This window comes from Terrapene carolina, unplaced genomic scaffold, assembly GCF_002925995.2.
Source record: "Terrapene carolina triunguis isolate 2854851 unplaced genomic scaffold, T_m_triunguis-2.0 Scaffold84, whole genome shotgun sequence".
NCBI lineage: Eukaryota > Metazoa > Chordata > Testudines > Emydidae > Terrapene > Terrapene triunguis.
This window is the reverse complement of record NW_020664435.1, coordinates 42349850-42377264: the sequence shown is the minus strand read 5'-3', so window position 1 is coordinate 42377264 and position 27415 is coordinate 42349850. Positions and strand designations below refer to the sequence as shown.

The following is a 27415-nucleotide window of genomic DNA, read 5'->3' as shown; positions in this document are numbered from 1 at the left end:
CTCGGCTCCATACTGGCCTGGCCGAGGGGAGGGAGGAGACCTGTGGAGTTTCCCGCGGACTGCTCAGGTCCCCTGCCCAGGGCAGTTGGCAGGTCCGCTGCAGCTACCCACAGCTGCCTGCCCAGCTCCTACTGTGGATGGGCTGCGGCTCTCAGCCGCCCCCCTCCCTGGCCGGAACCAGGTTGGGGAGAGCCGGGCGGGCAGCTGTGCGGAGCCGCGGCAGACTCTCCACCTTCCCTGGGTGAGGGGCCCGAGCAGCCCCTGGCCCATGTTCCTGCCCTGCAGTCCCCCGCCCAGTGGCCTTGCCTCCCCCGCCCAGTGTCCCTGCCCTCAGCCTCCCTACTCAGTGTCCCTGCCATGGTTCCTAATAGCTGCCCACCCGACTCTTACCATCAGAGCCCTGCACGGATACAAAATTTGTATCCGCAGACGCGCTGCTATCCGCAGAAATGGTCCATGGATATAGAGCAGATACCCGCTCTATGTAATCCCCCAATGCTCCAGGAGATCTTCTGCCTGCCTGAAGTACAACAGTTCCAGGAGCTCCTACTGGGGTGGTAGTCTTCCTCACCTACTTCAACCCAGCAATAAATTGGGAGATGCTGCATATACCACTGAGAAAAAACAAGGGGACTTAAAGAGATCTGAAATATGGACCAAAAAAAAAAAAAAACCCTAAAAAACCACAAAAAACTTAAAAAAAAAACACAGTGTAGAGACATGCCAGGTAATGAAATATAAAATTCAGTCACTCTACAGGAAAATGCAACTTGAAGAGGAGTAATGCAGAAAGGCTTAGGGGTGATATTGGACAGCCAGTTAGATGTGGAGTTTGCTTTGCAGTATACAAAGCAAGTGTAATTTTGTGCAGAGCTGGGAAGGTACCTTTACAAGCAAATGTAAGAGCTACAAACTTCCATTTAAAAATAAAACTTAGATTTTGGACCACAAATTGTAGAGCAATTTTTTTTAAAAAATTGGGGAATTCTACATAGGACTCTGATTATCACTAGATATGCCATTATCTCATGGAAAGAGGTTGCAGTTACTGTAGCACCCAAACAGCCCAATCAGGATCAAAATACTATTGTGCTAGGTGCTGTACAAACACATAGGAACACATCAACCCTACACCCATAAACTACCAATGTAAGAAAACAGTAAGTGATGGGTCACCGTTGTATTTAAGAAGGACTATCAATGAAACATTTGTGTGGACATTAGGAAGTAATAAAGCAGTACCAAAGTATTATTTGGAATCATACAGAAGATTAAAGGAAACATGATGAAAGGCTGGCTCATTTTAGAAAACTTTTTCTTGCAGTAAATCCAAGAAAGGGAATAGAAATGAAAGGATCGTTTTAAACTACAAAGATACATTATTCAAAGGTTAGAATGCATACCTGCCATAAACTGATTTGAATTCAGCTGTCTGGACCACATCCATAAGGCTATACTTTATAAGAATGCGCTGCTGGCACTGTAGGACAAATTGAGCAAGGAGATCAATAGACTCCATAAAGGTGATAAAGAAAGATCGATCTGCTGAACGGTAAGCTAATTAGCCATTGTTGAGAAATAGAAGAGCACATTCCATTTGTTCCTTCTCTTCCTCAAAGATTTAAACTGCAGGATTAACAGAGGGTATTGTAAACTCGAATAAAATTATAGCACAATGCACAACGGGGGCTCTCAGGTTCAACACAACAGGTTGGCAGCTACTCTCATCTTGACAGAGATCACAGACTCTGGCTTGTGCTGTACAGGATTAAGTGAGGATTAGAAATATATCAAAGGAAACTGGTTTCACAACCCAGCAGTGAAATAGTGATGAATAACTGTAGGACTGGAAAGCTATTAGAAAGAAGCCACTGACCTAGGGAGACATTGAAAGCAGAACCTTGTAACCAAATACAGCTAAATATATGTCAAAGGTCTTTAAACCAAAACCTATTTGAGAATGAATCAGACTGAGAAATAAAAAGATGCCTGAAAAACAAAATTAGGTGAGGCCATAGGCGCTGATTCCGTGGGTGCTCCAGGGCTGGTGCATCCATGGAAAAAACTTAGTGGGTGCTTTGCATCTACCAGCAGCCAAACTTCCCCCTCCTCCCCCAGTGCCTCTTGCCTGCCAGTGGCCTCACCAATCAACTCCTCCCCCTCCATCCCAGCGCCTACCGCCTACCACGACCAACTGTTCCGCAGCATGCAGAAGGTGCTGGGACGGATGGAGGGAGGGAGGGGGAGGAGCGGGGATGAAGCATGCTTGGGGGAGGGGACAGAACTGAGCAGGAAGAGGCAGGGTGGGGGTGGGGACTTAGGGGAAAGGGTAGGGTGGGAGCAGGGCCTAGGGTGGAGCACCCCCAGGACCTGGAGGAAGCTGGCACCTGTGGTGAGGCCAGAAACTTTTATCTAGCTCACCAAGTAGCCTCATGGCCACCCTCTGGTTTGCAAAGAGCACAGGTTTTGGAGAAAATGTGACATCCAGCTCTATAAATGGCTAAGATGATCTTTAAAAAAAAATTATATATATAAGATGATTATAAATTATATATATATGAGAGAGTCACATCATTCTCAGAGCATCAGCTTGGACCAGCAATGAAAGTCACAGCATGACCAATCCATTTACTGTTAGCTTCTAGGGCTGAAGAAAGTGGTCTTTAAAAAACGAACCTGGCAAACCCATTAGATGTTTTTAAATCAGCAGGTCCAGATAACTTTCATCCAAGAGTTTTAAAAGAGTTGACTGAGAAACTTAGTGGACCATTAATGTTGATTTTCAACAAGTCATGGGACACTGGGGAAGTTTCAGAAGACTGGAAAAAAGCTAATCTTGTACCAATGTTTAAAAAGGGTAACCAGGATGACCTTAAGTATCAGAGGGGTAGCCGTGTTAGTCTGGATCTGTAAAAAGCAACAGAGAGTCCTGTGGCACCTTTAAGACTAACAGATGTATTGGAGCATAAGCTTTTGTGGGTGAATGCCCACTTCGTCGGATGCCCTTGGTAATCATAGGCCTGTTAGTCTGACATAGATCCCAGGCAAGAAAATGTACCAGCCCACATGGGATTCGATTAAGAGGGAAATATAATTAATGAATTTATGGAAAATAGATCCTATCAAACTGTTTTTTTGATGAGATTACATGTTTGTTTCATAAAGATCATAGTGTTGATGTAAGGCATTTGACTTGATACTGCACATCATTTTGATTAAAAAACTGGAATGATATAAAATTAATGGCACACATTTGATGGATTAAAAGCTGGCTAATTTATAGGTCTCTAAACGTAATTGTAAATTGGTAATCATCAATGAGCAAGGTGTGTTTCTATCGGGGTCCTCCAGGGATTGGTTCTTAGCCCAAAGCTATTTAACATTTTTTTAGTCAATGACTGAGAAGAAAACCTAAAATTATCACTGATAAATTTTTCCAATGACACAAAAACTGGGGGAACGGTAAATAATGAAGAAGACAGATTACTAACACAGAGCAATCTGGATGGCTTGGTAAACTTGGTGCAAGCAAACAATATGTGTTTTAATACAGCTAAATGTAAATGTATACATCTAGGAACAAAGATTGCAGGGCATAATTTTGGGACGTGAGATTCAATCCTGGGAAGCAGTGACTCTGAAAAAGATTTGAGGGTCGTGGTGCATTTGGTGACACTTGGCAAAAAGAGCTAATACAATCCTGGGATGCATAAACAGGGAAATTTTGAGTAGTAGAGAGGTTCTTTTACTTCTGTATTTGGCACTGATGCAACTGCTGCCAGAATAACGTGTCCACTTCTGTTGATCACAATTCAAGAAGGATGTTAATAAATTGGCAAGGGCTCAGAGAAGAACCACAAGAATAATTAAAGGATTAGAAAACATGCCTTATAATGATTGAGCTCCTTGAGTCTATCTGTTTAGCTTAACAAAAAGAAGGCTAAGGGATAACTTGGCCACAGTCTGTAAGTATCTACATGGGGAACAAATATTTGATAATGGGTTCTTATATCTAGCAGAGAAAGGTATCATAAAAAAAAAAGCTGGAAATTTAAACTAGACAAATTCAGACTGGAAATATGGTGTACTTTTTTTTTCTTTTTACAGTGAGAGGTAAACAGCTATTGGAACAATTTAGAATCATAGAACCATAGGGTTAGAAGGGACCACAAGGGTCATCTAGTCTAACCCCCTGCCAAGATATAGGATTTGATGTGTCTAAACCATCCAAGACAGATGACTATCCAGCCTCCTTTTGGAAACCTCCAGTGAAGGAGCTTCCACAACCTCCCTAGGCAGTCTGTTCCATTGTCCTGCTGTCCTTACAGTTAGGAAGTTTTTCCAGAGATTTAATCTAAATCTGCAATGCTGTAGTTTGAACCCTCTTGCCCTGTCCTCAGTGGCAAGAGAGAACAACTTTACCCTGTCTTTTTATGACAGGGTTTCAAGTATTTGAAGACTGCTATCATGTCCTTCCTTAATCTCCTCTTTTCCAAACTAAACATACCCAGTTCCTTTAGCCTTTGCTCATATGGGTTGGGTTCCATCCCTTTGATCATCTTTGTCGCTCACCTCTGGATTCTTTCCAATTTCTCTCCATCCTTTTTATACAGCGATGACCAAAACTGGACACAGTACTCCAGCTGAGGCCTAACCAGCATCAAGTAAAGCAGTAGTATCACCTCCCATGATTCTCATGCTATGCCTCCATTAATGCAACCTAAAATTGCATTTGCTTTTTTGCAACAGCATTGCATTGTTGACTCATATTGAGGCTGTGATCCACCAAAACTCCCAAATCCTTCTCAACAGTGCTGCTGTCAAGCCAGTTTTCCCCCTTTCTGTTTTTGTGCATTTGGTATTTCTTCCCTAAGTGTAGCACCTTACATTTGTCTTTGTTGAGTTTCTTTTTGTTGTCTATAGCCCAGTTCTCCGATTTATCAAGATCCCTTTGAATTTTAGCTCTCTCCTCCAAAGTGCTGGCAACCAACCCCTCCCCACAAGATTTGTGTTATCTGCAAATCTGACCATTATGCTCTCTATTCCTATATCCAGGTCATTAATAAAGCTGTTAAACACCGCACCCAGAACAGATCCCTGTGGAACCCCACTTGAGACCTCCTTCCAATTTGACATCGTTCTATTAATAGGTACTCTTTGTTTGCGGTTGTTTAACCAATTCTGTGTCCACTTAATGGTAGTTCCACCAACCCTGCATTTCTCCAGCTTACTTATCAGAATGTCATGTGGGACTGTAACAAAAGCCTTGCTGAAGTCCAGGTATATCATGTCCATCACATTCACCCTATCCAATAGCTAGTTACCCTGTCAAAGAAGGTAGAAATCTTGGGATTTTTCACAAAACGAAGTATTCCAAAGCATGTTATTTCAGTCAGATTGGAACATCATTAATATTATTTTATATAATAATCAAAACATCCTGACCTTATTGAAACTACAAGTTCTGATATTTTCCCCATCAGAAGTTGACAAAAATTGATAGATTCCCACCAAAGTTTTTTGATTTTGTCAAATCAGCCCTTTCTGTCAGAAAATTTTCAACCAACTCTACTTTAAATGTCTTGATATGGCAGTTCACTAGTGGAGAACAATACCAGACATAGGGTCTGGACACACTAGAGAAAACAGCATGCATCCAAAACATTTTATATTATGCATATCATGCACAGGGAAGGGGCGCATCCACATAAAAGTGTAAGTTTTATTTTCAGACTACAGTGAGATAACCTAGTGAACCCAATATATACATTTATGGTGTGCTTTTTTTAATCCATTTCTGTTAGACTTTCAAACCTATGCTACCCATCAGAACAATCCCAATAAGAGTCTGAACATTATTTTTGAATGGTCAGATGAGAACTCCTCCTAAACGATTACAAGCTGAAAGACACACCATATGTAAATGTTGGCAATCATGTTTGTGTTTTCAGGTGGCTTCTTGCTGCCACAGCAATGTCGGCAAAAGCCCTGCTCTTCAGACAAGTTACTTGATATGTATTGTGAGGGACACTTATTAATTTAGCAACAGAGCTAAATAGATCTTAGATACTTTACTGAATGACCGTTGGCCTCCAGGTGAGAGTGTAGTGACCCTTCTTACAATTCTGAAAGATCTTCTCTCTGCCCAACTTAGCGGAGGGATTTGAAGTCACATCTTTGATACCTTCCAGGTGAGTGCCTTAATCACCAGACTGCAAAGTCACACTCACTCTCTCTTTTTGGCCCAAGAAATATTTAAGTATTTATACAAAGTAGAACAGTTTCAAAAGGAGAGACTGAGTTAAATCCACCCCAGAACAGCCTAGTGGTTAGGCTGCTCACCTGGGTATCAGAAAACCAGAGTTCAAGTCCCTGCTCCAGAGTGGGGACTCAAACCTAGGTCTTCTACATCCTAGGCAAGTGCCCTAACTCCACACCCACATGGTTTGCTGACCCTAAAAACTTTTCCCTGGCTGAAACTATCAGGTCAAATTCACAAATAGTTTCAGGTCAACTGAAACTGCATTTTTCAGCAAATCAATTAGTCCAAAAAATTTCACCCAATTCTACTTCTAACTAAACTAACTATATACCTGAAGAAGAGCTCTGTGTACGCTTGTTTCTTTCACCAATGGTATAACCATGGTGAAGTCACTGCATTGGTGTTGCAAAACAGAACTCAGATTTTTTCATTCAGTGTAAGATTTTGAGATTAATCTAGATGACTGCAGTCTTAATTCAATACTCTTCCCTTTTCCCAGTCTACCAATGATATAAAACTATACTCTACATGACATTACCTCTTGTTTTATACGTTATAACTTGTTTCAAACCTAGAAAAATCAACAAGCAGATAATGAAATTTGAGGTCACTTAGCAATGCCTCTTCTAATTCTATTTTAAAAGTTCTAGAGACTGAACAAGTAGATATATTTGTAGCTACAAAATGCAAAATGAAAATCAGAGTATGCTTAATTTCCTGTCTTAATACATAAATGTTGATAAATGCAAAGTAATACACATTGGAAAACACAGTCCCAACTATACACACAAAATGATGGGGTCTAAATTAGTTGCTACCATTCAAGAAAGTTCTTGGAGTCATCATAGGTTGTTCTCTGAAAACATCTACACAATGTGCAGTGGCAGTCAAAAAAGCTTACAGAATGTTAGGAACCATTAGGAACGGGATAAATAATAAGACAGAAAATATCATAATTCCACTATATAAATCCATGGTATGCCCACCCCTGGAATATTGCATGGGTATGGAACAGCTTCCATATGAGGGGAGATTTAAAAGACTGTGACTATTCAGTTTGGAAAAAAAGAAGACTAAGGGGGGATATGATAGAGGTTTATAACATTGTGAATAGTGTGAAGAAAGTGAATAAGGAAGGATTACTTACTCCTCTACACAACACAAGAACCAGGAGTCATCCAATTAAATTAATAGGCAGCACATTTAAAACAAAAAAAGGAAGTAATTCTTCACACAAGCAACCTGTGGAACTCATTGCCAGGGGATGTTGTGAAGGCCAAAACTATAAGCAGATTCAAAACGAATTAGATAAGTTCATGGAGGGATAGGTCCATCAATGGCTATTAGCCAAGATGGTCAGGGATGCAATCCCACGCTCTGGGTGTCCCTAGGATGCTGGGACTGGAGAATTTAGGATGATTTCAATTATCCCCATATTGACTGGGAATATGTCACCTCAGGACGAAATGCAGAAACAAAATTTCTCGATACTTTAAATGACTGCTTCTTGGAGCAGCTGGTACAGGAACCCACAAGGGGAGAGGCAATTCTCGATTTAGTCCTGAGTGGAGCGCAGGATCTGGTCCAAGAGGTAACTATAACAGGACCGCTTAGAAATAGTGACCATAATATAATAACTTTTAACATTCCTGTGGTGTGAAGAACACCTCAACAGCCCACACTGTGGCATTTAACTTCAGAAAGGGGAACTATGCAAAAATGAGGGGGTTAGTTAAACAGAAATTAAAAGGTACAATGACTAGAGTGAAATCCCTGCAAGCTGCATGGACACTTTTCAAAGACACCATAATAGAGGCCCAACTTAAATGTATACCCCAAATTAAAAAACACAGTAAAATAACTAAAAAAGAGCCACCGTGGCTTAACAACCATGTAAAAGAAGCAGTGGGAGATAAAAAGGCATCTTTTAAAAAGTGGAAGTCAAATCCTAGTGAGGTAAATAGAAAGGAGCATAAACACTGCCAAATTAAGTGTAAAAATGTAATAAGAAAAGCCAAAAAGGAGTTTGAAGAACAGCTAGCCAAAAACTCAAAAGGTAATAAAATGTTTTTTAAGTACATCACAAGCAGGAAGCCTGCTAAACCATCAGTGGGGCCCCTGGACGATCAAGATACAAAAGGAGCACTTAAAGACGATAAAGTCATTGCGGAGAAACTAAATGAATTCTTTGCTTCAGTCTTCACCGCTGAGCCGGCTTTTGTAGGTGACAAATCTGAGGAATTGTCACAGATTGAGGTGTCACTAGAGGAAGTTTTGGAATTAATTGATAAACTTAACAGACACAAGTCATCGGGACCAGATGGCATTCACCCAAGAGTTCTGAAAGAACTCAAATATGAAATTGTGGAACTACTAACTATGGCTTGTAACCTGTCCTTTAAATCGGCTTCTGTAGCCAATGACTGGAAGATAGCTAATGTAACGCCAATATTTAAAAAGAGCTCTAGAGGTGATCCCAGCAATTACAGACCGGTAAGTGTAACGTCAGTACCGGGCAAATTAGTTGAAACAACAGTAAAGAATAAAATTGTCACACACATAGAAGAACATAAATTGTTGGGCAAAAGTCAACATGGTTTCTGTAAAGGGAAATCATGTCTTACTAATCTATTAGAGTTCTTTGAAGGGGTCAACAAACATGTGGTCAAGGGAGATCCAGTGGACATAGTGTACTTAGATTTCCAGAAAGCCTTTGACAAGGTCCCTCACCAAAGGCTCTTACATAAATTAAGTTGTCATGGGATAAGAGGGAAGATCCTTTTACGGATTGAGAACTGGTTAAAAGACAGGGAATAAAGGGTAGGAATAAATGGTAAATTTTCAGAACGGAGAGGGGTAACTAGTGGTGTTCCCCAAGGGTCAGTCCTAGGACCAATCCTCTTCAAATTATTCATTAATGATCTGGAGAAAGGGATAAACAGTGAGGGGGCAAAGTTGGCAGATGATACTAAACTGCTCAAGATAGTTAAGACCAAAGCAGACTGTGAAGAACTTCAAAAAGATCTCACAAAACTAAGTGATTGGGCAACAAAATGGCAAATGAAATTTAATGTGGATAAATGTAAAGTAATGCACATTGGAAAAAATAACCCCAACTATACATACAATATGATGGGGGCTAAGTTAGCTACAACTAATCAGGAAAAAGATCTTGGAGTCATCGTGGATAGTTCTCTGAAGACGTCCACGCAATGTGCAGTGGCGGTCAAAAAAAGCAAACAAGATGTTAGGAATCATTAAAAAGGGGATAGAGAATAAGATGGAGAATATCTTATTGCCCTTATATAAATCGATGGTACGCCCACATCTTGAATACTGCGTACAGATGTGGTCTCCTCATCTCAAAAAAGATAAACTGGTATTAGAAAAGGTTCAGAGAAGGGCAACTAAAATGATTAGGGGTTTGGAACGGGTCCCATATGAGGAGAGATTAAAGAGGCTAGGACTTTTCAGCTTGGAAAAAGAGGAGACTAAGGGGCGATATGATAGAGGTATATAAAATCATGAGTGATGTGGAGAAAGCGAATAAGGAAAAGTTAGTTACTTATTCCCATAATATAAGAACTAGAAGCCACCAAATGAAATTAATGGGCAGCAAGTTAAAAACAAATAAAAGGAAGTTCTTCACACAGCGCACAGTCAACTTGTGGAACTCCTTGCCTGAGGAGGTTGTGAAGGCTAGAACTATAACAGGGTTTAAAAGAGAACTGGATAAATTCATGGAGGTTAAGTCCAATAATGGCTATTAGCTGGATGGGTAAGGAATGGTGTCCCTAGCCTCTGTTTGTTAGAGGGTGGTGATGGACGGCAGAAGAGAGATCGCTCGATCATTACCTGTTAGGTTCACTCCCTCTGGGGCACCTGGCATTGGCCACTGTCGGTAGACAGGATACTGGGCTGGATAGACCTTTGGTCTGACCCAGTACGGCCATTCTTATGTTCTTAATCACTTGATGATTGCCCTGTTCTGTTCATTCTCTTTTGAAGAATCTGGTACTGGCCACGGTCAGAAGACAGGACACTGGGCTAGAAAATCAGGGGTTCTCAAACTTCATTGCATCACGATCCCCCTCTGACAAAAAAAAATTGCTACACAACCCCAGGAGGGGGGATCGAAGCCTGAGCCTGCCCAAGCCCTGCCACCCTGCGGGGGGCTCAAAGCCAAAGCCCCACTGCCCTGGGGGAAGAGAGGGGGAGCTGAAGCCCAAGGGCTTCAGCCCCAGGCAGGGGGCCTGTAATCTGAGCCCCACTGCCCAAGGCTGAAGCCCTCAGGCTTCTCCCCAGACAGTGGGGCTTGGGCTTTGGCCGCTGGCCCCAGCAAATCTAAGCCAGCTCTGGTGACCTCATTAAAACGTGGTCCCATTTGGGGTCCCAATCCACAGTTGGGAAACTGCTGGGCTAGATGGAGCATTGGTCTGACTCAGGATGGCCATTCTTATGTTCTTATCACTTTCTACCACTAAACTGTTAAAATGACATTGATCAAGTGTTGGACAAATTATCAGGGTGTCAGATTAAGGAGGTAAAGAAGGATAGTTAATTAACTAAACCCAAATACCAAAAATGTTAAACATAAAAACTAGTAAAATAGTAATCTGAGTGGTGAGAACCAAACAGTAGAAACTGTATTGTCAAGTTCAACAGCCACTCAGAAGTCATATAAACATTCTCAAATACTGTGTGGGAAGGGGCTGTGCAATATTTAATCAGCTCTACACATTAGAAATGGGCAAATCTCAAACAGTTTGGTATTTGGGTTTGGTTAATTGACATATGGGAATGCTTATATGAAAATTATCCATACCTCTTGGGTCTGCAACACCAGGTGGGACACCTGAAAAAGACTCTCACAAGCTGCTTGGTAGGGCAGGGGGTACCATAAAAACTGACTGTTGTGACAGTTCGCAACTTGCATCTCTGCTTTCCACTGGAACTTGAAAGCACACTGATGTGTAAAGGTGTCACTAGCTTTTTATTTTTAAAGTCTGAATGAGTTTTGGATGAAAATTACAGAGTTCTTATTGTCTAAATTCGTTTGGCCACCTATAACAGTAATCCATCCATGGGTAGCAGTTTATCTCTTGGCTTTCTACCACAGCCATTTTTGAAAGGGTAAAAAGACACGTAATTCAGAAAAGATAGGGAGACTGGATGGAGCTGCTAGTGCAGAAGCGCTGCAACTGCTCCATTCTGGCAGTGGTTGAATTTCAGAAGGTGCTTGTGGGTTTAATTGCACAATTTTTGCAAAGCGCTTCAGTACTATAGGATAAAAACTTGCAAAGTTCATGAATGTAACATTTATTCATTCTACCATTCACTCCTAAAAATGACAAAGCACGGCACAGCTATGCTGAATTAAAAATAACCTCTAGAACCTACCCTTATTCTGTGTTTATACAAAATGCATGAAACACAAATACAAAGCAATAGGCACCTAAGCACATAATTTAATCATTATGGCACAGGCACCAGTTTTTCTTATTGGATTCTGAAAATAGTGGGGATTAGTGTTAGCTTTGAAGTATTTATGATAATACAGTTCCAGACTCAGTTAAAAATAATGGTTCATAATCACCTTTCATTTGTAATTAGAGCTGTTTAGAATGAATAATGTGAAATTCATAGATTCCAAGACCAGAAGGCACCACTGTGATCATTTAGTCTAGTCTGACCTCTGGTATAACTCAGGTCATAGAACTTCTGCAAAATAATTCCTAGAGCAGATCTTTTAGAAAAAAAACATTGAATCTTCATTTTAAAAATGCCATTGAGGAGGAATTCCACCATGGCATTTAGTAAACTGTTCCAAAGGTTAATTACTCTCACTATTAAAAATGGAAATAAAGCAAACAATACAAATTTGTCTAGCTTCAGCTCCTAGTCATTGGATTATGTTATACCTTTCTCTGCTAAACTAAAGAAAACTCATTATCAAATATTTGTCCCCCACATAGGTACTTATAGACTAATCAGGTTACCCTTTAACCTTCCCTTTGTTAAGCTAAATAGATTGAGCTCCTTGAGTTTATCACTATAAAGCACAGTTTTCTAATCATTCAATCATTCTCATGGCTCTTCTCTGAACCTTCTCCAGTTTATCAACATCCTTCTTGAATTGTAGACACCAGAACTGGACACGGTATTCCAGCAGCAATCACAACAATGCAAATCAGAGGTAAAATAACCCCTTTACTCCTACTTGAGATTCCTCTGTTTATGCCTCCCAGGACTGCATTAGCCTTTTTGGCCACAGCATCACACTGGGAGCTCATCTTATGCTGATTATCCATCATGACCCCTAAATCTTTTTTAGTCATTGCATCCCACAATAGAGGCCTCCATTTTGAAAGTATGGCCTACATTCTTGGTTTCTAGATGTGTACATTTACATTTAGCTGTATTAAAATGCATATTGTTTGCTTGCGCCCAGTTTACCAATTGATTCATATCACTCGAATATCAGTGACCTGTATTCTTTATTATCTACCACTCTCCCAATTTTTGTGTCATCTGCAAACTTTATCAGTGAAGACTTTAACATTTTTTTAATGACTGAAGAAAACCTAAATAGCATAGGGCCAAGAACTGATCCCCTGTGGGGCCCCCATTTATATTATCTGGGATCAGTGTCAAACTGACAAGCCCATAATTACTGGTTCACCCCCTTCCACCCTTTTTAAATACTAGAACAATAGATTTCTACCAGTCTACTGGAACTTCCTCAGTATTCCAAGAGTTATTGAAAATCAACATTAATGGTCCAGTGAGCCCCACAATCAGCTCTTTTAATACTTATTGTCCTTAGCTCTGCTGACCATAAATTTCCCCTTGTGTCTCTTTGCTTCCCTTATCAATTTTCTACAATTCCTCGCTTCTGGTTTATGTTAATTAATATCTTTCCTTTTCTTCCTTTTGTTATATATATTTGCCTTCATTTCCCATTTAAACCAGGTCAGTTTTTAACCTATACAGCCTTCTTCCTTGATTGTGGCTTTTGGGGCATCTAGCAAAGTGTTCTTTAACAATTTCCAATTATCATTCACATTTTTCTGATTAAATTCTTCCTACCAGCTGATTTGGTTCATAATTGTTTTCAGCTCTGTGAAATTGTCCCTACTAAAGCACCAACTACATATAATACTGCTATGGACTTTATTCTGTTTGCACACTATAAATGTGATCAAGTCACAATCACTTGTACCTAAATTACCATTAATTTTTGTTTTGTGATCAGTTCCTCTTTATCTGTTAAGAGAAGGTCTAATATAGAATCCCCCCCTTAAAAAAAAGATACAATAAAATCAAATCTGAGAAGTTAAGTTTGTAAAACTATTTCACATATTTGTGTCTTACATTGTCCCACCCAAAGATGTAGAAGTGTCAATTTCTGAAAATCTTAATTATGGACAGTTGAAAAAAATCATACCCAAGATGTCTATAAACTGGTCAACCATAATTTGTGGTGGTGACATACTCAGAGCTAGCCAGCAACTGAGCTGTGGAAAATATTCATCTCAAAATAAAACCGTGCAGAGGTTTCCTCTTTGTTAGGGTAAGAAACTTCTAAAAAACCTCCACATTCCATTCAAAAATTTCATCAATATCCCCCTCTAACGTTTCCCTCCACCAAATGGATTTAGTCAAAATTTTCAATGTAGCTCTTTGAGGTGAACTTTCAAGTTTATAAGGCCTTGTCTACATACAAACATGCACCTGTTTAGTTAAACTGGTGCAAAATCTAAGTGGACACACTTATTTAGCTTTAGAAGTGTCATATTTCAATTTAATTTAAATCATTCCTAACCGAATTCAGGTAAACCAAAATAAGCCACTCTTAAACCAAAAAACTGGGGTTTGCACCAATTTAACTAGTTTGATTTATATTTGCAGCTTAGGTTAAACTGGTGCAACTTTCTGTGTAAACAAGGCCTAATTGTGCTGGTTGGATGTGGTCATCCGGATGAAGTCACACTGTATTGTCAGATTCCTTGATTGGGTGTGCCTTACCCATGTATTCAGGAGAATCAGCAGAAGCCATTTTGGATGTGTTTATCATACCTGTGTGAAAAGGAGGGAACAGGTACATCCCCAAAAGGTAGTAGCGGAGGAAACAAGCTTGCCAGCTGCCACATACTTTGGATAAGAGTAACACTCCCTCGCCCTGTCCCCTGTTAATAGTAAGGGTCCAAGGGAGACCGTAAGCCAGGGGTGGGCAAACTTTTTGGCCCAAGGGCCACATCTGGGTATGGAAATTGTATGGCGGGCCATGAATGCTCACGAAATTGGGGGTTGGGGTATGGGAGGGGGTGAGGGCTCCGATTGGTGGTGCGGGCTCTGGGGTGGGGTCAGAAATGAGGAGTTCAGGGTGCAGGAGGGGTCTCTGGGCTGGGGATTGGGGTGGGGGGGCTGCGGGCTCCAGCTGGGGGTGTGGGCTCTGGAGTGGGGCTGGAGATGAGGGGTTGGGGTGCAGGAGGGTGCTCCAGGCTAGGACTGAGGAGTTTGGAGGGCAGGAGGGGGATCAGGGCTGGGGCAGGGGGTTGGGGCACGAGAGGGGGTCAGGGGTGCAGGCGCTGGATGGCACTTACCTCAAGCAGCTCCCAGAAGCAGCAGCATGTCCCGCCTCTAGCTCCTTTGCAGAGACAAGGCCAGGAGGCTCTGCGCGCTGCCCCATCTGCAGGCACCGCCCCTGCAGTTCCCATTGGCTGCAGTTCCCAGCCAATGGGAGCTGCGGAGGTGGCACTTGGGGCGGGGGCAGCGTGTGGAGCCCCTGATTGCCCCTACATGTAGGAGTCAGAGGGGGGACATGCCACTGCTTCCGGGAGCTGCGTGGAGTCACGGCACGCATGGAGCAGGGCAAGCCCCCAACCTCCCTCCCCGGCGGGAGCTCGAGGGCTGGATTAAAACGTCTGAAGGGCCGGATGCAGGCCCCGGGCCACAGTTTAAACCCCTACCTTAAACCAAAGTTACTTGATATACAAAACTTGTAATTCTGATCTGGAGACAACTTCTACCTCTTGTTGCTTATGAGTGAGGGGCCCCAGGTCCAATGAACCTGAATGGAACCTTTAGATTGGGACTCCCACTGCCAAGCTCGAACAGGTTCAGAAGAGGCTGGAAGGATATAGATGGGGAGGGGCACAGGTAGTGGGGAGGCACAGCTAACTCCTAATCCTAACTTCCTCTAAGGGGCTATGTGAGGAGAAGGCAGCAGTGTGTCAGGCCAGGCAGTGGAGCCAAGGAGGTAACATTGGCTTTTTTGTGTGTAATTCCAAAAGGGAATAAGGGAAATACCTTATTTTCTGTTTAAATTCTGGAAGTGTGAAAATGGCCTGACAGTTGTCATTAGAGCGTGTGTGAGTGCACAGACCCAGTTGTTCAGCGATAGGGACTGAAAAAAGTGTGAAACTCTGTTAGGGCTCAAACTGACCAATTTTTAATTGTTTGCTATGGAAGAAATACCATATATTTTATCCAGGTAAATACCACAGAAATTCAATTGCCAAATTGCCATGTGTATAACAAGTGTGCTAAATTTGGAGTCTAAATTCAATAACTGATTTGTTGGAGAGGGATTTTTATTAACAGTAGTCATTTCTGGTATCTCCATTATAAGGCATGCTTTTCCTCACTTCTATCCTTCCAACAAAAGAAAAATTTTAAGATGGCCACTACCCTATTTCTATTCAAAATTTCGCATGCACAAAATTTTGTGCAAAACTAGCTTTTCATGCTCTCTTCATTCATTGAATGAAAAAAAAAGCTCCTCATAAGTAGCAAACTAGGGAACTAAGCATCTATGATGTGAGGGGGCAAAGAACTGCCATGGATTAGAAACAGGCTCAGAGATAAAACAAATAGAGTAAGAATAAATGGCCATTATTCAACTAGGTAAAAGGTTAACAGGTAGGTGCCCCAAGGTCCCATATTAGTACTGGCATTTAATAAATTAATGAACAGTGAAGAGGCAAAAAAAGATGACACAAAATGGTTTAGTGAAGACTTCATAATTTTAATGAGGCTTAGTACAGCTAAGTGAATGGGCCACATGATGGCGGCTGATATTCAGTATTGACAAATGCAAGATAATTCACATAGGAAAGAATGATTTAAGCTAATCACACACATTGGTGGGTTCTAAATTAACTCTCATGGAGACAGATTGGAGTTATTTTTCATACACAAGAAGGTGCTGGGAGAAAATGCTTATATCCCACCAAAAATTTCCAATGGTACCTCAAGTCCTGATGTTAGAAACATCCTCCCTTTTAGGAAACAAAATAAACTTGAATCCCTGGAAGTTATTAATTTAGCTCCCAGCATAAACATATGAGATTCAATAGTGCTTACTCTCTCTCGCGCGCGCGCTCTCTCTCTCTAGTTTCCCTCCTGGGCTATTTAACAGCTTTCAATCTCATTTTAACTCACTACGGGTAGAGTGGGCGGGGGAAGCACAATACACTTTCTCCTCAAGTCTAATTTAGACTTGCCTCCTCCTGCGCAGTTTTCACTGTGCGCAGTAAGGCTTTAGAAATGCTTGCTCCATTTTAACACAAGGCTTCTTAAAATGAGATAACGGACAAGCTTTTTCACTCTTATGCTTCTCTGTGGTTTTATCAAAAATTACCATGCCAATGCATAACACATACTGTTTACCAAGTCCACATTTCTTCAGTAAAAAAATTTACTGTCCAATACTGCAGCTGACATGAGCAGAATATTTCTCTGGCCACTACCAAAAACAGTTTGTAATATATTGCCTGAGTAAGCAAGCAATTAAATATGTGACTTTGTAATAGCACAGTCAGAACTCACATATAGTTGGTACCAGGGACAATAGAGATCCAGGTTAAGTCCTTACTCTGCCACAGACTTCCTATGTGACCATGGTAATTCACGGTTTCTCTGTGCCGCAGTTCCTCATCTGTAAAATGGGGAATAATAGTACTTCCTTACCTCACAGGATGAATGCACTAAAGATTGTGTGGGAGGTGCTCAGATACTAAGGTAATGGGAGCCACATAAATACCTCAGATAATATGTAGCCCTTATTATACAGGCTAACTGTAGTTATCACGCACAAAGTAAAACTATCTGAGAGATAGTACATATACTGCACTGCCATCATTTTTTGTGCCTGCTAATTAAAAAGTGCCATATTGACTGCCCTGAATAATCAAGTTCTCTGTTTATATACAGAGCCGGTACAGCATGGGTAGCAGCAGTGCAAGTTTCCCCATCCTACTTCACTAACATGCCTCAGCCACCTTAAGAGGGAAGAGGAGAGGTCTGTCTCCACACCCATTTAGTCCTCAACTTCTCTGCTAAAGTGGCCCACCAAAGTACCAGTTAGTGCCCCCTGTAGTGATGGCTTTGGGGATGTGGATACTTGTCACTTTGGAAATATATTGAGACCATCAAACTCATTTAATGTAGGCCATTGAAGAGCCACCAGATTGTAATAGCTTTGAGCCAGACCCTCCAAGGGCTGGATCCAAACTAACATCCTAGATTTGAAAAGCTCCCCTGCTGCCAACCCTTTGAGTCTCTAAGCTTGCAAATCTCTCCTGTTCTGATAATATACATGCTCTGCTAAGTTCGCACTGTAGAATGGTATGGAGGAAAAAAATCTCACAGATAGTGATAAGCAAATAAGAAGAGGGGGCAAAAATGAAGACTAAAAGGATCTTGTCAGCTATTACTATTCCCCAAAAGGAGCAGGGAAGCTCTGCTAATATAGTAACAAGTCACTCCCACGACCCTCAATAGAAATAATTTATCTACACCTGGGAATACCAGACCTGGATCTGTCTGGGTCCACTCCATGCCAACTGACTTAAAGGTTCTACAAGTCAATTGAGGGCACCTGCTTTCCATTGCCTCTACAGACTTGCAAGGATGGCATCATGACCTCAGTTAATCGGCACTAGCTAATGTTGTGATGTCATCCTTGGCAATACAGCTTTCAGACTTTTCAGTGACAGCACTGAAAATAGCAAGGAGGTTGGGGTGGGGGCGGGGGAAGGATTTCCACAGGATTGCGCATCACTGCAGAAGCAAAATGCATTTTCATTTGATTTTGATTCTCTCTGTTCTGCTTGCAGCATCACTCAACCACTCACCCACTCTCTTTCACTTCTCAACCCTTAGGAAGGGAAAACAACAGTAAATAGAATCTAAACTGGATGAATGCACAGTACTGAGTTAGGAAAGCTACTAGGAATCAGGCATTGGTTGATAAGACTCTCTCCTTTTGAGGGAAACAGTAAGAAGCCAAGTTTAACTCTTGTGTAACAATGAGTCAGTTAATGCTTTCTTAAAAAGGCAAAGAGTACTGTAGCTAAGCAAACTGACTCTTCATTGTACTGAAAAGTTGATTTGCAGGGCACCTTGTTTATCACTAGGGCCCTACCAAATTCAGGGTCCATTTTGGACAATTTCAAGGTCATAGGATTTTAAAAATCATAAATTTCATTATTTCAGATATATAAATCTGAAATTTCATGGTGTTGTAATTGTAGGGGTCCTGACCCAAAATGAGGTAGTGTGGGGGTTGCCAGGTTATTGTAGGAGGGTCGCGGTATTGCCACCCTTACTTCTGCACTGCTGCTGATGGCGGCACTGCCTTCAGAGCTGGGCGGCCGGAGAATGGCAGCTGTTGGCTGGGAGCCCAGACTGGCCAACAGAACTCCACTGGCCATCACCTACAGTCCTCAGCTTAAACCTCTCCAACGCATCATCAGTGATCTACAACCCATCCTGGACAATGATCCCTCGCTTTCACAGACCTTGGGAGGCAGGCCAGTCCTCGCCTACAGACAACCTGCCAACCTTAAACATATTCTCACCAGCAACCACACACCGCATCATAACAACTCTAACTCAGGAACCAATCCATGCAACAAACCTCGATGCCAACTCTGCCCACATATCTACACCAACACCACCATCACAGGACCTAACCAGATCAGCTACAACATCACCGGTTCATTCACCTGCACATCCACCAATGTTATATATGCCATCATGTGCCAGCAATGCCCCTCTGCTATGTACATTGGCCAAACTGGACAGTCACTACGTAAAAGGATAAATGGACACAAGTCAGATATCAGGAATGGCAATATACAAAAACCTGTAGGAGAACACTTCAACCTCCCTGGCCACACAATAGCAGATGTAAAGGTAGCCATCTTACAGCAAAAAAACTTCAGGACCAGTCTCCAAAGAGAAATTGCTGAGCTTCAGTTCATTTGCAAATTTGACACCATCAGATCAGGATTAAACAAAGACTGTGAATGGCTAGCCAACTACAGAAGCAGTTTCTCCTCCCTTGGTGTTCACACTTCAACTGCTAGCAGAGGACCTCACCCTCCCTGATTGAACTAACCTCGTTATCTCCAGACTGATTCTTGCCAGTATATTTATACCTGCTCCTGGAAATTTCCATTACATGCATCCAACGAAGTGGGCATTCACCCACGAAAGCTTATGCTCCAATACGTCTGTTAGTCTTAAAGGTGCCACAGGACTCTCTGTTGCTTTTTACAGATCCAGACTAACACGGCTACCCCTCTGATACTTTAAAGGCATTGTTTTTCCTGATTTAGCTGCACCATTGCATGTTCCACACACTTCACTTCTGAGCCTCTGAGAACTGCAACTGCTACCCATTCCCTCTCTCAGCACCACAGAACCTAGTCTCTGGTCCATGTATTCCTCAGGGATACTGCTTCCCTCTCAGCTGTTAAAATGAAGGAGAGCAGGTGGGAGAACACTGCTCTCTGTTAAAGGATGAGCTGTCCCTCCTTTCCCTGGGCTTAGATAAACAGCATTTTCCCACAGCTCCCCCTCCTCACTGAATGAGAGCTACCCCCGCTGTTTCAATAGGCTTTAACCTCCATTCTCACTTGACCTCACAGAATTGGTTCCACCCTACTTCTACCTGTGCCATCTGAGCTGCAACTCCCCATTCAATCATCAGAGAAAGTCCTAATCCAAATTTCATCACCACCTTCCCAGCCCCTAGAAGTCACCTCAGAATGATGAGACTCCCACTTTGCTATCTGCCTCTTTCCCTCCAAGTTACCCAAACTATTGTCCCCATCCAAAAATTAAACATTTTATTGCTCAAACTTCAGGGCAGCTGTTCACATTCCAAAATGCCAAACTACCCTTCCAGAAGCTGCTGAAGCTTTCAAGCTAGCCTCCTAGGTTGAAAAGACAACACGGAAACCATGGGTATCATAGCCTTATGTCTGAAATCAATATTCCCCCTCAGCTTTAATCCTGTGTGTACAGGGCATGTTTGAACAACCATGCCGATGTTTACTGGACTACGGTAGGAAGAGAGGAAGGAATTACACCTCAAATTCCAACCACTCATTTAGGAAGATAAAGCTTTCTATCAAATATGAGACTATGTCATTCCTCATGTAAAACCATTTCATGCCAGGTCACTCTCTCACATGAATAATTGTTAAAGTGTCTACTTGTGTTGGTCCAGAAGGCAGCCATCATACAATAGGGATTGACCTGGGCACTCCAGAGATGAAAGCAAAAATTGCTACAGCTTGAGCTAAAGAGTCAATGCTCTCTAGCAAGGGGCTGTAACAACTCATATCTTTTGTGGATCGGCCTGGGGACAGGCGGGGTAAGGGGGGAGCTGTAACACATTCACCAGTGGGTTACACTTGCATTTTTATCAAACTTTGGGGGGAAATTTCAGAAGGGCAGCATTCCATTTGAAAATACAATTTGTTCTTGCATTTGAATTGCAAGCACAAAACTGAAAGTAGGTGCACATTTGGGTACTTGGAAGCATAAATACCCCCAAAGTGTGCATTGTTTGAAAAAAGTATATTTCCTTTCATCGGTTTTAATTTTTTTTATGCCTTTTAACTGAATGTCACTGAATATCTCCCTGTTCTTGTATTGTGAGAAGGTGAGTAAAAGTGCCCAATCTACCTTCTCTAAAGCATTTACGATGGTGTAGTTATCATACCCCCTCTTACTTGTCTTCTCTCTAAGGCTCTATCTACACTACAAGTGAGGGGTGGGATTTCCCCTGCTTGTGTACATACTCGTGTTTGTTTTAGCTAAGTTTGTGCTTTTGCTAATTTTCTGATTTAGCTCCATCATTGTATGTTCTATTCATTCCACAATGAGTTCATTCTCATGGTCTATTTCTGAACCCTTTGTGGGCACAGAAATATGGGCACAAAGGAAGACTGTGCCTCAGCCATACTAAATCTATCCCTCAAAGTTCTGCTTTGTTTCCATCATTCTCTCTCTCTGTCGTTTGCCTGTATGAAAGTCCACAACTCTGAAAATTGGCACACAATACTTTTTATGAAAAGTACTCTATAGAAATGAAATGTGTGTTTAAAATTACATCTGCAGATAAAATGCAATTCACAAGTCCACACCTGCCAAACCGATGCTAAAATGATTTCCCATAATAATAGCAAAATGAAAAATATTAACTGTATCACCTTTATATTTCTTCTATTCCCCAAAACAGGTGACATTTAAAGATGGATGCTGTGCTCTGGAGACCTCAATTTAAGGCTGAGCAAAGGCTGAAGGAACTGGGTATGTTTTGTTCAGAAAAGAGGAGATTAAGGGGAGGACATGATAGTGGTCTTCAAATACTTGAAAGGCTGCCATAAAAAAGATGGAGAAAAGTTTCTCTCTCTTGCCACAGAGGGCAGGACAAGAGGCAATGGGTCAAACAACAGCATAGCAGATTTAGATTAAATCTCTGGAAAAACGTCCTAACTGTAATGACAGCAGGACAATGGAACAGACTGCCTAGGGAGGTTGTGGAAGCTCCTTCACTGGAGGTTTTCAAAAGGAGGCTGGATAGCCATCTGTCTTGGATGGTTTAGTCATAACAAATCCTACATCTTGGCAGGGGGTTAGACTATATGACCCTTGCAATCCCTTCTAATTCTATGGTTCTACATTTCTGGTGCGTACATTTTTCTTGTCACCATTTTCTTATGATTCATAACAATAGGAGCATTAACAGCACATATTTTTCAGTCCTTATTTTATGCTAATAATAATTTAATTTAATTGACTATCAGCCATACTGGGAAATGCTATCTTATTTTCCTAAAAACTGTCTCTTTTTCAGGATGAGGAGCATGGAAGATTCATTTTGGTTTTAATTTCTAATACAGAAATTTCACTCAAACATTAGTAAACGCAGAAGGCAATTAAATTTTCCTCACAGTAAGAATGTTCTTCCTATATTTTTGCCTCAAAAAGAATTTAAGTTAAACATGGGAGTATAGTATTCCCGCAACGGTTAAGTAAAGCGCATACAAATATCTTCATTATTAGCCACATCTAGAAAGCCATGTAAAGTTCAGTGAAGTGAGAACATTTCAAGCCTTTAAAAATAAATACAGAAATGTACATATACGCTTGTACATGTACAATATAAAGCACTTGAAACTGATATCAGAATTCTAAAGAGACATTTGAATCTCAAAAGCAAGCTCAGTATGTTTATTTGCCAATTAAGAACCTGATGTGCTGACCCAGCATTAAGTTTTAGGATCAGATCCTCAGTTGGTGTAAGTTGTTATAGCTCCACTGTTGCAGATATGACATTACATCAGCTGAGAATCTGCTGCTTGCTCTTTAACATGATGAATGAATGAACTAACAGAGGGCCCTGCAAACACTTACTCCTAAGCATGGCACTTACCACTGTATTGCTGAGCCATAAACGTATGGTGATTATGGGCTATAAAAGTACCTACACATAAACATCTACCTAGGTACTTTTGTGGCCCCTGATCACTCTAGTCCCTGTGGTATTAGGCACCTGAAGATACAAATGAACACCTAGTGGGATTTTCATCAGTGCCTAGGTGCCTAGCTTCTATTGATTTCATAAGTTGCATTTGTATGCACTTCTCATTCTGGCATCACTATGTGCAAACACTGAAATGCAACCACTGCTGGGATAGAACACAGCAGTCATTTCTCACACCACCAAAGACTTCCATTTATTGTGACCTAATTTTTATTGTTTTGCTTTTTCTGGAAAGTGGAGGAACAGAAACCCATACACCTGAGACCACAGAATTGGCTTTAATCGGTCAGTCCCAAAGGAGACTGAAACAATAACTACACCATCTCATTTTTATCCTTGCATTGAAAGTACTAATGCTATGTTTGCATCATTCCTACAGCCAAACTTTGTTAAACCATTATTGTTACTTGCCTGCATAGTTATCCACCATGCACAATGCAATTTTAACTTAGAAGCTTATTCCATGAAGTACTTATACAACATTTTGTTGGCAATAAATAAAAAGCTCAGGGTACGTGGCTAAATATACTTTCAGCAGTTTTGAAACTCTGACCTTTCAACTAGGTTTTCCATTTTGAAAAGTACTATAAAGTGTCAATTGAGAAGTGCTATGAGACAGTGTGACACTGCAGAAATGCTTCAAGGGAGACACTGCAGCAGTTGTGAAAGTACCAACAGCAGAGGAAGAGTGGCATCTTAGATGGAAGAGTCTGTGCAAAAAGCCCAGAATGAAAAAAAAGACAGAGTATCCGACACTGTCGTGGGAGATAGAGAAGTGACTGGCAGGTTATGTTATTGATAGGAAAGTGTCACTATCAGATGTTTATGAGATTTGAAGTAATATAGATTTTGCTCTGGAAGGATCATTGCCAGTAACTTCACTGCAGTATAATCTTGTTTAACTAACTTCCTGTTATCCAAAAAACGTTAGCCAGGGTTGACTTATGTCCCCTGATGGCCCCCTGCATTATAGGCCTTCATTTGTTTGAAAATTTGTTTATCTAAATACCATGTTTGCTTGTTCTAAAGAAATAAATGGTGCTCTGTTACAATTTTAAGATAAAATGTAAAGTTTTTCTTTAAGTTAAACCATTAGTTTCTGTTTTATTTTTGAATGGATGAAGAGCAAAACCTGTATTTCCAATGTGAATGATTTACCAGAGATCAAGGGGAACAAAGATTTTGTTTTCATGAATCAGAGAATATAGTTTCTCACTAACATTGTGCATCTAAAGTGAAGTGGTAGGTGCCCATGCAGTAGGGGCAGAGAGTGGGGCGTGGGTCTCTTCTACATTTAGAGGTACAGCACACAGAAAACGGAATAGAAACATAAGACTTGCCTACTGGATAAAACCAGTGGTCCAACAATTCCAGTGCCTGACAGTGGCCAGTACCAGATGCTTCAGAGGATCTGGGATCTCTAAATCATACCCTTAGACTCTGATCCAAATCTAATTGAAGTCAATGGAGAGAGATTCCCATTAACTTCAATGGGCTTTGGATCAGGCTTAAAGTGACCCACAATACAGACTGGATTTCAACACTTTCAAATGACTGGAATTTACTAAACAATTCTGTCTGTCATGCACAAGGCTAGCCCAGATCACACATACTGAGTTGTATGGTCTCTGTAGGGGTAACAGAACTAAGAGCATTCAACTACTATGGCAATGAGTTTGATAAATGTATTTGAATAAACAGCTGATGGGATATTACTAGCCCTAAATAAAATAATCTTATTCATGATAATTGGTTACACAGAAGAGTGCCCCTAAAAACATAGGACCATGATACTGAGGTGAAGAATTGACCAACTGCCCTTATTAAGTTCCTTCCTACTATTTCCTCTTTGACTTCCCTACAAAGAGTCTCCAAATCCTCCATAGAGAAACTTCCTATTTGCTGCTTACACAAAATTGTGCCTAAAGGCCTGTTATTCATTGACTGTGCTAATTAACAGTATGTTTTAAATATGTTAAAAAATATATGAGATGAAGGGAGTTATAAGAAAACATACAAGTTAAACTTTGCTGTGAGGGAAGAATCTGTCTTAGGGAACATCAGGAGAAGCCAAGAAAGGACTCTGTGCTGGAACACGGAAAGATGCTGCTGCTGCTGCGGCTGCTGCTGCATAAGAACTTTCCTGTATTACAAAAACTTTGAGGGACGAGTAAGAAAACTGCATAAACAATTATTTTACTAAACATTCTGTTCAGTGATTGACCCATTACAAGACAGCCCTGATTGAAACCCTTGCATACCTTCCTTTTCGAGGAAGATCTGTGCCTGAGAGTTTTCTAGAAGCTGGAGAGTTAATATGGTGGGCAGAAGACAGTAGGAATAAAGCACCTGGATCACACACGCATGAGCTCCACTTTTCTTATACAACATGGAAGGAAGGAAAAGGAGCAAACAGAAAGGCCTAAAGGCACTGAAAGCAGCCTCAGATGCATGCTTCCTCTTCCCCAAGCCAGTAGAAGCCCCTCAGAAGGACCACCACATAGTGGCTAATTATTTTTGTTATGATAATGTCAATCGTGCTAGAACACTGTCTAGATATTCTAGAAGGGACAGTCCCTGCTCTGAGAAGCTAACAATCTAAGTACAGACAGGTTAGAGAGAAGAGGGAACAATAGACAATGTGTATACATTACGTTTCCCCACTCCAAACAGAACCAACCCTACATTCAAAGAACATTCAAGTTGCAAAGTCAAGCACTCAGAAATTATGAAATGCAAGAATTAAGGCTGCTCATGCAACCTTATTTCGGTCCCCTGGTGCATTTGTATTATGAAAGTTTTGCAATTACATGGTCACACACCTATTTTTCCATAGGTACAGAGGCCATCACTGGAATTTTTCAGTCACCCAATGAGGTTACTTTTGGTGACTCCCCAAAGCCAAAAATCACATTGTGCAGTTGTAACACCAACAGACCCCGGTTGTCAGGATCGAACCGGGGACCTCTGGAGCATAGTGCATGAGCCTGTACTGCATGAACTAAAAGCTACATGGCCATTAACTAAGGCTGTAGCAGATTCATTAATCTCTAAGTGGTCTCGGTGCCACTAGAGGGAACACAACACCACACCCAGGAGGTCTGTGGGTTACATACTTCCCCCAGCTGAGGAAGCGCATCCCGAGCATCAGAGACTTCCCAGTTGAGATAACACACAGCCAACGTCTAACCACACCACTAAATTTACCAAAGTAACACTCCACTTGCCTCACATGCTGTAATAAAATGGGAGGCATGTGAAATTACAGCAATTTTACTAAATGTCACATTCAAAGGTGTCACATTTTCACAGCCAGGGTGCTCTGCCCAGGATACCATTGTTAGGCCTCAGATTTGGGAGGAAAGTTTGATTATGGAAATATGTCTGTCTTGGTTTGACTCTGTTACCTCACTTTCTAAAATATAAAAGATAGGGCCTGGTCCGATGCCTATTAAAGTAAATGGAAAGACTTCAGTGGGCTTTGGATCAGGCCTAAGGTGAGTTAAAGACCAGTACTGTCCCCTTCTTTCATTGTTCTCTCCATTTTAATTTTAACATATTTTGAGACTCCCTCTAAGATTTTTCCTTTTCTTCTTGGTTGTAGGAAGAAATTTAACCCAACACCCACACTCACCCTGCTTATGTCTCTGTTTGTGACATAAGGGAGGAGAAGACAATACTTTCCCCCCAAAAAATATACAACTATTGGCCTTAAGCTCAGGACGAATATCACATTTTAAAGGGTGGCATTCACTGTGGATGAGAGCTGAGCAGAAAACTGTTTTACCATCACAGGAAAATTTTCAAGATTTCAAAGGTTTTCCTGTCCTGAGCCTGGACAAAAAGTCAAAAGATCTTGAAAACTTTTGCAAACTAACAAACAATTTGAAAATTTTTTAATTCAGGTCAATGTAAATGTTTCATTTTAAACAAATTTAAACTTTTTTAAAACTATAATTAGCTTAAATTTTAAAACAAAGTTGTTTCCAAAAATAAAAAGAACAATTTCTTTTCAAAGAAATGGAACATTTTTACAACTTCAGAACTAATTTTTTCCCCAAAAGGAGTTTTTTAACTGAGAAATCTGCTGAAACTGACCTTTTCCCACAAACAGTTTTGTTTTCTACTAATTGACATTTTACAACACAACACATTTTGTTGAAAAATTTCCTACCAGCTCTACTAATGACACCCCCACCTAAAGCAGAGGAAAGCAACAATTGTCCATGTATGTTTTAATAACTATTTGGGAGTTTTTCAAAGGTAGAAAGAGTAGTTAGGTGCCCAATTCCCTTTGAAAGTAA

At 41.1% G+C, this 27415-nt stretch overlaps 1 protein-coding gene across 1 annotated transcript in view; it reads right to left on the bottom strand.

Moving 5' to 3' along the window:
• GPR158 (G protein-coupled receptor 158) overlaps positions 1–27415 on the bottom strand; it is a 353319-nt gene that overhangs the window by 306606 nt on the left and 19298 nt on the right. The gene's annotated exons all lie outside the window — the stretch shown is intronic.